Below are 12,570 nucleotides of genomic sequence, written 5' to 3' on the forward strand. Positions count from 1 at the left end.
GGGAGTTCCTTTACTGGACAGCTACTCCCACTGGAGAGCATGAGCTGGGATGGGGGCAGACCAGGCTAAGCAGGGCTACAGCACCTGTGTGCCTCATGTGGACTAGACAAGGGAAAATCCAGGCTGAGCTGATTATTCCTACTGGTGCAAACTAAAATTAGAGGGGGTGAGGGATGTTTTGGCTTAGCCACAGCATCAGCTGGCAGAAGCTTGCACTGGGGGTTAATTCTGTTAAGTCAAACCACAGAACCACATGAAGAGTGCATAATCTTGGAGTGGAAGAGGCCTGGGAGGGAAATAGTGGGCTCCTGCCTCTTGGGTTACCACTTCCACAGGAGGGCACAAAAACTAGGACAGGGGCTGGGGTGGCTAGACAGCGAGGCACCCAACAACATCTGTGAGAGCTGGATAGTTGAGCTGGTTAGACGGAACTAAGCTTTAATACCCATTGACATGTATGAGAGCCAAATGGGATGTGGGACAGACTGGACTAGTCTGCTACACATACTGGCAAACCAGGATAGAGGTGGGCCTGGTGGGGGTTATTGTGGGTCATTCTAACTAGTGTGCAGCTCCCACTAGTTTAACTGAGGTCCGAGTATGTGCTGGGCAAAGCCAGACTGGACTGCAACACCCATTGGTTTTAGTGGAAGTCAGGGCTGAAAACAGAACCAACCAATTGCAACCACCAGCTGATCAGGGCGATGGACTGTGCCGGGCCCTGTGTTTACTAGTGCATACAAGAATCTGGTCTGGGAACACCTCAGACAGTTTCTTTGGGGATCTCCTCAATGGAACTGCCATACTCAAAACTGTAACCATCAAAAGACAGAAAACAGAACAAGTCAATCAACCACCTCAGCTATATGTTAGCAGTGAAATACTGGGCAAATGGAGACTCTAGATGGACTATGTCAATCAGTGGATTCTTCAATGACCTCATTGTGCTTGGAGTGGCTAGATTGGCAGCGATTCATAACTGGTGAACTATCAAAACAACTTGAACAAGACCCTGAGATCATGCCCCACATCCGGAACCTGGGGTGGGTGGGAAACTGGGTGGGGCTTCTCCCTCAGTACCTCCCTTTACCTCAGATATATGAAGGAAACAATATGGAGGTAATAGTCTCACCCATTTTCCTATAGCGCTTGAACCTTTTACCCTAATTAACCTTGTAAAGATTGCCAAAAATATAATTTAAAAATGAATGGAAAAAATATTTTGTGATTCAATGGATTTCCAAATCTATAATATTCCCTTCATATGTAGAAATTCTATGCATATATAATATTCTTTCTTTACATCAGGGATATATCTCACATCATATGGGATTCATGAGAATGAACATAAAAAGAGGAGACTAAGGTAGAGTATTTAAGACAATATTAATTTCCGTAACAAAAGAATGTTACAATTTAGATAGCAAAGTTTGAAATGTTTCACAAGTTCTGGCACAGGTGTCTATCTGCAAAAACATAGAGTGGGTCCACACTGCACGTACCGTGAAAGAGGATCACAAGAATCAGAGACCTGAACTGTGGTGTCTGTAATAAGCTAAGCACCTCTGACATGGCTGGCGTCCTTTATGACAGCTGCAGTTTGAGTCCCAGCTGCTCTGCTGCAGATGCAGCTCTGGGGATGCACTTGAGAAGGCAGCAGAAGCTGACCCCACTGCTCGCCTGCATGGGAGACCCAGATGGAGTTCCTGGTTCCTGGGAAGGCAGCAGATGCTGACCCCAGTCCATACATCCTTGCCATGCACATGGGAGATGCAGATGGAGTTCCTGGCTCTTGGAAAAGTAACAGAAGCTGACCTTGGTGCTTAGATCCCTGCTCTCCACATGGGAAACCCAGTTGGAGTCCCATTCTCCTGGTTTCAGCCTGGCCAGACATGGGTATTGGAGTGAATGGAGGCACTCACTCTCTCCTTGTGTCTGTCATGCTTTCAAATGTTTAAAATGGTTACAAGGTGCTATTCAACTGTCTTGTATCTATTTTCATTTTTATATTTAGCACCAGCATCTTATTTTCAAGACACATTTAACAGTTCCATTGGGAGTCCATCTTTCATTTGGAAGTAAAGATGAATGTTGCATTGCAGCTTCATATCTCAGTATGATACTCTCTAATACACAGCTATTGTGATTTCCCTTAAATGAAAAGTCACAAAATGAAACCAAAACAGGAACAAAAATAGAAAACTTATGTAACAAATATAAAAAAGAAGGCAAAGATTTCTACAACATTGGAATTTGAACACTGTTGGGTGTGTACGAATATTCTTTGATTTCTGTTTGACCTTCTGCATGGTATGAGTTACATTAGGGACCAAAATAAATTTAACTTTCTGAGAGTCAAGTTTTTATATGCCATTTGTTTAGTTAAAAACAACAAAAAAGGAAATCCAGCAGTGTAATACCTAATTGAGGAAATCCACAAGAAATGGATAGATTTTCTGAAACTAATTGATCAAATATTCGAGATGACATTCTATTTAATCACTGATCCATTTATATATACACCCTATCATATTTCAGTGCAAGCTACTTGTTAAGCAGTAACACAAATAAGCCCATCAGGTAAGCATACATGGAACTCATGTGGTTAGATATTCGAGGTAATAGACTTCTCAGGGGTTAATAAGAGCATTGCTTAAATTTTCATAAAATGATTTAAAATAAAAATAAATTTAATATTTTAAAATAAGATAATTGGAGAGTATCAGAATTTACCAGCAGCCACAGGCTTAGCATACAACAAACCACATATTCAAATGAAAAATTAGAGAAGTCACAGTTTCCCAGGAGTAAAAACAATAATCAAATCTCAAGATGCCCTTTCCATTCCTACATAATTTTTGTGTTCAATGTTAACTATGACATATTATGGGAAACACATAATTGTCTTAGGGGAACTGGCTTGTCTCACTGAGTAAAACTGTTTAAAGTGAGGAACTAAATGGCAGCTATTTGCGATTGTCCCAGAGCAGGAGAAACAGAAAGAGGATTCACCTGAGTCCATCATGGTCTCTTGGGAAACACCTGCAAGAAAACAACTTCCCGTCATGGCCAGAGACCCTCAGGGCCAGCAGCTGCTTAGAGGTCAGGGAGCTGCCTAATGAGCAGGTGCCAGGAGCTGTAAGTAGCTCCTCTACTGTGGCCCCCCAGACTGTGCAACCTTGGACTATAAGCAGCCTGATTGTTGCCTTGGGAGAAGCAGCCTGGTTTTTGCGTTTGGGGTCCTGAGTCTTTCTCAGGGACCAGAGCTTCCCTCCTTCTGCTGTATCCGGGACCAAGCTTCAGTCTCCAGCATCCAACATCTACTGCTCCCATGCAGGTGAATCTAGCAGACACTGCAGGAGTGGTCCCAAGCTATGGACACAGAGTGCATTCTCAAGAGTCACCCAGAAGAACTAACACACCAGACAGTTCTGGGTTGTTGACTCATGTACTTAACTACTGAGTACAAATATCAGTGATTATCAAAGGGCAAGAAAATGCTGGAAATCCTAGGGCAATCGTTAGTGCTAATGAAGAAATGAGGGCAAAAAAAGATCATTTCTCACAGACAATGGGAGGCTTAAACTGGCTAGAGTACATGGAGCTAATGTTGCAACATTTGGAATTCTGGGGGAGGAGAGAAGCAATATTCTTTGTGGAGGGACATGTAGTGGAGTGAGGTCTTATTCGTTTTCCAGCGCAAGAGAGATTGGTTGTTCCCAATTCAAAACTAATTAGAGGAGGGGAAATGACAACACAATGGCCCTGGAACAGCCTCTGTAGACTGAGTTACAACCCACTTCGTTTGGGTTAAAACTGACTGTCCCTGCACTGACAGGAAAGGCCCATGTAAGGGGAAATGTCTGCATGGAAATTCTGATAGGAGCAGCTGCTGGAACACACAGGTCTAACCATCCTCTCTCTTTCATCACATTGTGTCTCAGATGATCCAGTGTTAATGATGCAGTAAGAAGGGCTCTATCAAAGACACCTGCTTGACATATATTGCATCATCAGTTTGCTGCATACATGCAAGAATTTCCAGTCACTTGCATTTCTCCTGCAATTTCACACTTTCTTCGTGTGCTTTCAGATGAGAGAGTTTTATTCCTATCTTTATACATAGAAAGATTGGCCATTTTTGATAGCTTATTTTTTTCTGCCATGAAATTCTTTGATATGTACTTGGAGTATTATTTAGTGCAGAAGAAAAAGTAGATTTAAAAGGTAAGTTTGTTATGGTCCAAAACATTTGGTGCAAAAGTATTTTAATCCATACTTATAAGAGGTAATCAAAAATCAAAAAATTGAGAAATCTCTATTTTGCAAAATGCATACATAAAAATGAGTGAATCTGTTAGCTGCCTTTTAAGAATTTTTGATGTACCTGCTTAACAAATTTTAACAGAACTTGTGAAAGCTTGTATTTTTCTGCTGGCAAATCACAAACTCATCCTGAGTTGCAAATCCACTGCAATTAAAATCTACAAAAATTTGGTTTAGGAAACTGAGTCTTAATAAGTCTTTTTACATATATTTCTAACCTGCTCCACATTTTTCTTCTCATTTAAAATCCTTTAAGTGGCCTCTTATACAGCTGATTGAACTATATACACAAAGTGATGCACTTCTGCCTCCAGTTGAATGATTTGACTAAAGATCATTTTATCTGTAATAAGCAGAATTGCATCCCAGTATCTCTCTTTTTTTAAAGATTTATTTTTATTATTTTTTCATTGGAAAGGCGGATATACAGAGAGGAGAGACAAAGAGGAAGATCTTCCGTCCGATGAGCGCAACGGGCCGATACTAAGCCGATCCGAAGCCAGGAGCCTCTTCCGGGTCTCCCACGCGGGTGCAGGGTCCCAAAGCCTTGGACTGTCCTCGACTGCTTTCCCAGGCCACAGGCAGGGAGCTGGAAGGGAAGCGGGCCTGCCGGGATTAGAACCGGCGGCCATATGGGATCCCGGGAGTGCAAGGCGAGGACTTAACCACTTGCGCCACCGCGCCGGGCCCGCATCACAGTATCTCTTAACATACACAAAGCCACATATTATACTTCGCTTCATCTTCTGCTTACCTGTCCATGCATTTACTTGGAAAATCTATACTGAGTTGGTAAACATTGGTGAATAGAAATGTCTAAGGGGTCAAAGAATATCTCATTAAATCTAAGAAGTGTTTGATGTTTTAGGGAAGGCCTGAGAGGGGAAGGAATTCCTAGTCAATGATCCCACAGGGAATGAGCAAAATGGGACATGAGCCATCTCCAAATGTGGGAGCTACATTATGAACAGGAACACAAGTTTTGGATTTGCACCCTGTTATTTATATTCTCTTTGTATAAATATGATTCCGGTTCATCTTCCTGATCGTGATCTGCACCACATGAAACTGAATAACCAAACTCAGCTTTCACAATTCCTTCTCCTGGGAATCTCAGAGGACACAGCACTGCAGCCTCTAATGTTTGGGCTCCTGCTCTCCATGTACCTGGTCGCTGCAAGTGGGAACTTGCTCATTGTCCTGACCATCCTCTCTGACACCAACCTCCACATGCCCATGTAATTCTTCCTCGCCAACCTGTCATTAGCAGATGTCGGCTTCACTACCAAAACCCAAAATGCTGGTGAACATCCAGACACAGAGCCAAGCCATCAGCTATGCAGGCTGCATCACACAGATGTTCTTCTTTCTGCTATTTGGAGGCCTGGATGACTTTCTCCTGACTGTGATGGCCTATGACCGGTTTGTGGCCATCTGTCACCCACTGCACTACACACTCATCATGAACTCCCGGCTCAGTGTAAAGCTGGTTCTGGGGTGCTGGGTCATTGGTGTCCTGAATGGCCTTATTCAGAGCTTACTGATCCTGAGGCTGAGCTTCTGCACACACATGGAAATCCCTCACTTTTTCTGTGAATTGAATAAGGTGATCCACAGAGCCTGTTCTGACACCTTTCTCAATGACCTCATAATGTATCTGCAACTGTGCTGGTGGCAGGGGGTCCCCTGTCTGGGATCCTATACTCTTACTCAAAGATTATCTCTTCCATCTGTGCCATCTCATCAAAACAGGGCAAGTATAAAGCCTTTTCCACCTGTGCCTCTCACCTCTTGACCATCTACCTATTTTATGGTACCTGCATAGGAGTGTACCTCAGTGCCAGCACTGCTCCACATTCACATCAACTGCAGGAACCTCGGTGATGTACACTGTGGTCACCCCCATGCTGAACCCCTTCATCTACAGCCTGAGGAACACAGACATGAAGAGGGCTCTGAAAAGACTGCTGTTGCATAAAATACAGTGAAACTGTGTTGGGACTGAACAGTGCCAGTGACTTCATTTCTCAAGCCTCAGTGTTAGACATTGTGATGAATTTGTCAGAGGAGGAAGCAGAACCTGCTTAGTCTGTTCACTATTATGTTTCTAGTATTATTATTATTATTATTATTATTATTAATTCCTGCAGATACACTGCAAATAAATGACCCACTGCATTTCAGTGTTTGTTATATGGTATGTCAACAACTTCTTTCTGATTTTTCCTTTTTCCCATCTTTATTGTCAACATTGTTTCAGAAATCCAAGGAGACTCAAAAATTTCATGGACAACAAGAGTCAATGAGCACATTTTAGGTGCTATGTGACTTAATCCCATGTGTATTTTTTAGAATGCCTATACATTTTTATAATGAATTCATATATGTTAAATTCTATTGAACTGCCACTTATATTTGCTTTTGGAGTGATCTTTTTTGGTATGCAAACTGATATCCAGTTGTACTAAATTTAATGCAAAAAAGTAAGATTTCATTCTTTTGGTGGCTGTGTTATTCCATGATACATTTGTACCACATGCTCTGTTGATGGGAATCTGTATTAGCATAGTCTAACACATATTCTTTGAAGTGCAAGAAGTTAAGTGTGTGCAATTCAAATGCCCACATTTCTCATGATATAATTTCTTATCAAATAACATCTTATGTGCCTATTCAATATTCTTTATTTCTTAGGACATTATTTTTTAGATAACATACATTTAAGAATCAGCATAGTGAAATGTTTTGGTGTTTTATTGCAATCAGAACAAATATATATTTTATGCTTTTTCTTATATATGATAGTTCATATATAACACACAAATAAAGACAAGATATGTAAGAGTGGAACTGGCATCTTGTGACCTGTTTATTGTATTAACCCTTGTCAATACTCGTGCACAGCAGTAGTCATTCTGATTTTTACTTGATATTAAGACTATGATTAAAATATTTAAACTACCTTACTGCATAAACTTGTAGAAGAAAAGACAGAAAGCGGATATTGAAGCAGGGGAATATGACTAATTTCTTTGAATTTTTTTATGAGAATCCTGAAACCTGTTCTCTTTCTATCCACAGAAATTTAAGAAATGAAATTTTAAAAATTCATAAGAACATCCCCATCCATTTGTTCAACTCACTTGATGCAACGTTGCTCTCCTCAATGCTGGGATAGAAATTTTGTGAAAATACCCGTTTCTTCAGTTGGTTTCTGAGAATTCTTTCTACTCCTGGTAGGACAAAATGTTATCACAAACCTGTTCTTGTTCTAATTCTTCCCTTGAGACTCCTGGAAGGTGAGACACTTGGAGGTGATGGTATTTTGCAAAAACTTTCAGAAGACACTACTTAATAAGATTTAAAATATCCATGCATAACACCTTGACAGACAGCCATGGTGGCTCAAGTAGCTGTTTTTGCCATGCCCATGGGAGAACAGGGCTGAATCCTGGCTCCTGGCTCAGGCATAAACTCATCTATTGTGAGCCTCTCTCTCTGGCTCTGAAAAAGAATTTCCATGTGATTACTTTTTTAAAGTTTGACGAAACAATATTTGTAAAACCCCTCATCTGCAGAGTTGTTGGCTATGGGCGCTGGTTTGGCCTGGGGCAGTGGTCTGTCCTAAGATGCCTCAAAGCATTGTTGACAATGTCAGGGTCCCAAGAGGGTCTCTTAGCAGGAGATCTGGCTAGGAATAGGGCTCATGTGTGCCAGGAAAAGAAGCAAAGCTTCGGAAGGTTGTGACCTGTTCGCGGCCATCACTAGCCAGCTCTGCTCTGAGTGCCCATGAGAAGATATTTGTGCCCACGTGTGACCAATGCTCTGTTGGGTGGCAGCCTGGAAGGTAACTGCTACTTGCTGGAGCACCATTTACTCTGTGGCATGACTTAAGGAATCTGTTAGCTGCACCATGAAACAAAACAAAAAACAAAAATCCAACCAACCAACCAACCAACCAATCCCTCAGTTGTGCAGGGTGTAAAGACTCTATCATCTTCCCATCTGTATCTAGTGATGTGATGGTGGAAGCGTTGTGTTGACTAACTACAGCCACATAAATCAAAACAACCTAGACAAATGTCACATTCGTCTGAAATCTAGCATATTTATTGAAAAATACTGAGCTTTTTGCCTTATCCCCCTACACTTTTTCTATGCTATTTTAATCAGCATCCCCCATCTCAGTCAATGCTCTGTGGGAGGGACAGACAAGATTCCTGCCTATTGAAGAGAAGGCTTCATCTTTCCCTAATTCTTCATTCATGATGTTAAATTCATGATTTATAAATCTGTGTCACAACTGCACTTTGTCATCCTTGCTAAATACTTGTTTGAAAAGTTAAGAGCAAATTTGTGTACTGTAAATACTGAGTAAGATCAGGGCACAAGGGATGAAAAGCCAATGAAGCAATACACACTTTATTGAACTCAACAGATTATATATGTATGAGGCAGGTTACCTAGGCAACCACAGAAAGCCCCTCTAAAGGTAGCAAACGAGGAAATGAAGTTACAAACAGCGTAGAGGGAAAGTAGGAAACATATGTTTCAGGAACAGATTCTGTCAATCAAATGAATTAACTGAGGAAGGGGATAAGATCAGCAACAGGCAACTAATGAGAAAGGAGGCACAGGGAGGCACTGCTCATTCTCAGCCATGCTTGGCCAGTGAGGCAGCCACAGTCACTCACACATAAGAAGTCTGCCTCCTGCTAGCACTCTTAGTAAGCTGACAGTGTCTGAGCTCTGGGGTCCTAGGGCATCTGATGGAATGGTGCAGAAATGCACTTCCACACTACATCCAACTCTTAGGTTGCCAAATTGAATAGTATGATTTTACTTTTATTTTATAAAATATACTTTTCACTTTTAAAATTACTTATTTTTAAAAGATATTTTAAGGAAAATACTTTCATTTGTTTAGGTCATATGACAATTGAAGTCGGGTTTAAAAATATTAACTGCAACATATTAGTCATTGGCTTGGTGTACCACTAAACCATTATATTCAACAAGTAAAAAATTAGAGACATCAGTTTCCCAAAAGTAGAATCAACAATCGCATCTCAAGGTGCTGTCCACATTTCTGCAAAAAATTTATATTCAGAAATCACTACAACTATTATGGCAAATACATAATTGTCTTAAGGAAACTGGTTTTTCTCGCTGAGCAAAACAGTTTAAAGTGAAGAACTAAATGGCAGCTATTTCCAATTGCCCAAGAGCAGGAGAAAGAAAGAGAATTCAGCCAAGTCCATCAGGGTCTCTCGGGAAACAAATGCCAGAAAACAGCTTTCTGTCATTGTCTGAGTCTGTTGGGACCCAGCAGGTGCTTAGAGGTCAGGGAGCTGCCCAATGAGCAGGTGCCAGGAGCTGTAAGTAGCTCCTCTGCTGTGTTCCCTCAGACTGTGCAACCTTGGGCTAGAAGCAGCCTACTTGTTCATTTGGGGTTTTGAGTCTTTCTCACGGACCGAGCTTCCCTCCTTCCCTCTGCTGCGGCTAAGACAGAGCTTCAATCCCCGCCATCCACCATCCAGGGAGGAATTTGGGCATCCATAAGCACTTTTTCCATCCACAATTCCCATGCAGGTGAGCCTGGCAGACACTGCAGAAGGGGTTCCACACTGTGGACACGGACAGCTTTCCCTGAGGTTAACCTAGAAGTGAATTACTAACCTAGATTACACCTGGGCTAGGTCTGTGGCGATGACTGCTATACTGAACTATTGGAGGCATTTGTCAATGATTATCAAATGGGAGGAAAATGTTGAATCTCCTAGGGCAATAGTCATTGCTGATGAAGAAGTGAGGGTAAAAAAAGATCAATTCTAATAGACAATGAGATGCATAAGCTGCTTAGAGTACATATAGCCACTGAAAACCAATTAGCAAAGAGAAAATGACCACTCCTGTCCCTGGAACAGCCTCTGCAGACTGAGTCACTACGGTGCCCATCAGGCAGTGAAGAGTGGATGTAACTGATGCCCCCATATTAACAGGAAAAAACGAGTTGAATGGAAATGTCTGCATGGAAATCCTGATAGGAACAGCTGCTGGAAAACACGTCTCAGGGTCTTCTCTCACTGTACTCTCACATGACCCAATGTTAACTTAATGATGCAGAAAGAAGTGTTCTACCAAAGACACCTGCTTGACAGTTATTGTGTTATCTGTGAGGTGGATATAAGCTTGCGTTTCCAGCTACTTGCATTTTCTCTTGCAATTTCAGAACTTTCTTGGTGTGCCAAGGTAAGAGAGAGGTTTATTTTTCTCCTGTGGTGCTGTCAAGTGAGACACTTTTGTTTTTACTGTCTTCTTACCTACAAAGACTGGCCATTGTGAATAGTTTTATTATTTTTCTGCCATGGAATCCTTTGATATATACCTGTATTGTTCTTCAGTGAAAAAAAAAAGTGTATTTAACAGGTAAGTTTGTCATGTTACAAAATGTCTGGTGCAAAAAAAATATCTTGTCCCATATTTAGGACAGATCATCAAAGTTTCAATTTCTATTTCTCTAAATGCATGCACAAAAATTAGTGTATCATTTGGCTGCATTTTCCAAGACAGTTTGATGGATCATCTTGATGAAAATTAAGAGGACTTGGGAAAGCTTGTATTTTTCTGTTGTCCAAATTAGTAACTCTCCCTGGGCTCCAACTACACTGTTACTAAATTTATACAACCATTTTATTCTATAAATTCAGTCTTAATAAGTCAGTTTCATTTAAATTTCCAACCTGCTCACATTGAGCTGTTCTTACCACTTGAGATGTCTTATGACTTGTCTTTGTTTTATGTGAGTGCCTAAATAATTCAAAGTCATACCATTTCTGCCTTCAGTTACACCATTTGAGTGAGGATCACTTTAACTTTCATAAGCAGAATTAAAGCCCATTCTCTTGTGATACGTGGAACCACACATTATATACTTCCTATTCGCCTGCTTCCTTGTTCATGCCTTTAATTGGAAAACCAGCGGTGAGTTTGTAACCACTGATGAACAGACATTTCTCATGTTGTCAAACAGCATCTCATTAACTGAGAGCATTGCTGCTTTAGGGAAGATGGAGGATTGCAAAGAATGCTTGGTCCAAATGGGAACTGAGACATCGTGAAATGTGGGAGCTCAATGCTGAATGGAAAAACATGAATTTTGGATTTCTAGTCTGTTGGTTACATCTTATTTGGTATGCATATGATTCAGGTTCAACTACATCTTTCTGGTACTGACCTGCAACAGATAAAACTGGAAAACCAAACTCAGCTATCAGAATTCCTTCTCCTGGGATTCTCAGAGGACCCAGCACTGCAGCCTCTCATCTTTGCTCTGTTTCTGTCCATGTACCTGGTCACTGTAACTGGGAACCTACTCATTATCCTGGCCATCCTCTCAGACCCACACCTCCACATGCCCATGTACTTCTTCCTCGCCAACCTGTCCTTCTCTGACATTTGTTTCACCTCCACCACCATCCCCAAGATGCTGGTAAACATCCAGACACAGAGCCATGTCATCAGCTATACAGGCTGCATCATACAAATGTACTTTTTTACATTCTTCATAGGATTAGAAATTCTACTCCTGACCGTGATGGCCTATGACCGGTTTGTGGCCATATGTCACCCACTACACTACATGGTCATCATGAACCCCTGGCATTGTGTGCAGCTGATGCTATTGTGCTTGATCATTGATGTTCTGAATGCACTTTTGCAGAACTTGCTGGTGCTGAGACTGAGCTTCTGCACACACATGGAAATTCCCCACTTCTTCTGTGAGTTGAATCAGGTGGTCCACAGAGCCTGTTCTGACACCTTTCTCAATGACCTCATAATATATTTTACAGCTGTGCTTTTGGGAGGAGGTCCCCTGTCTGGCATCCTATACTCCTACTCTAAGATCACCTCCTCCATCCGTGCCATTTCATCAATTCAGGGAAAGCATAAAGCCTTTTCCACCTGTGCCTCTCACCTCTCTGCCATCTCCCTATTTTGTGGGTCAGGACTAGGTGTGTACCTCAGTGCCAGTGCTGCCCCAAGTTCAGCCTCAACTGCAGCAGCCTCAGTGATGTACACTGTGGTCACCCCCATGCTGAACCCTTTCATCTACAGCCTGAGGAACACAGACATGAAGAGGGCTCTAAAAAGATTGTTGTTCCATCAATGATAGTGGAACCCACAGTGTTGGGGTTGAAGAGTAGCAGTGACTCATGTCGCAGGCTCAATGTCAGACAATGT

At 41.7% G+C, this 12,570-nt stretch overlaps 2 pseudogenes; both read left to right on the top strand.

Annotated features, from left to right (window-relative positions):
- The first annotated feature begins 5,596 nt into the window (after window positions 1-5,596).
- On the top strand, window positions 5,597-6,248 carry LOC121146589 (annotated as a pseudogene).
- Window positions 6,249-10,035: 3,787 nt separating this feature from the next.
- On the top strand, window positions 10,036-12,439 carry LOC121146596 (annotated as a pseudogene).
- The last annotated feature ends 131 nt before the right edge of the window (window positions 12,440-12,570 follow it).

The sequence above is a fragment of the Ochotona curzoniae genome, unplaced genomic scaffold (genome assembly GCF_017591425.1).
Source record: "Ochotona curzoniae isolate NIBS_2020 unplaced genomic scaffold, NIBS_Ocur_1.0 contig_1328, whole genome shotgun sequence".
NCBI lineage: Eukaryota > Metazoa > Chordata > Mammalia > Lagomorpha > Ochotonidae > Ochotona > Ochotona curzoniae.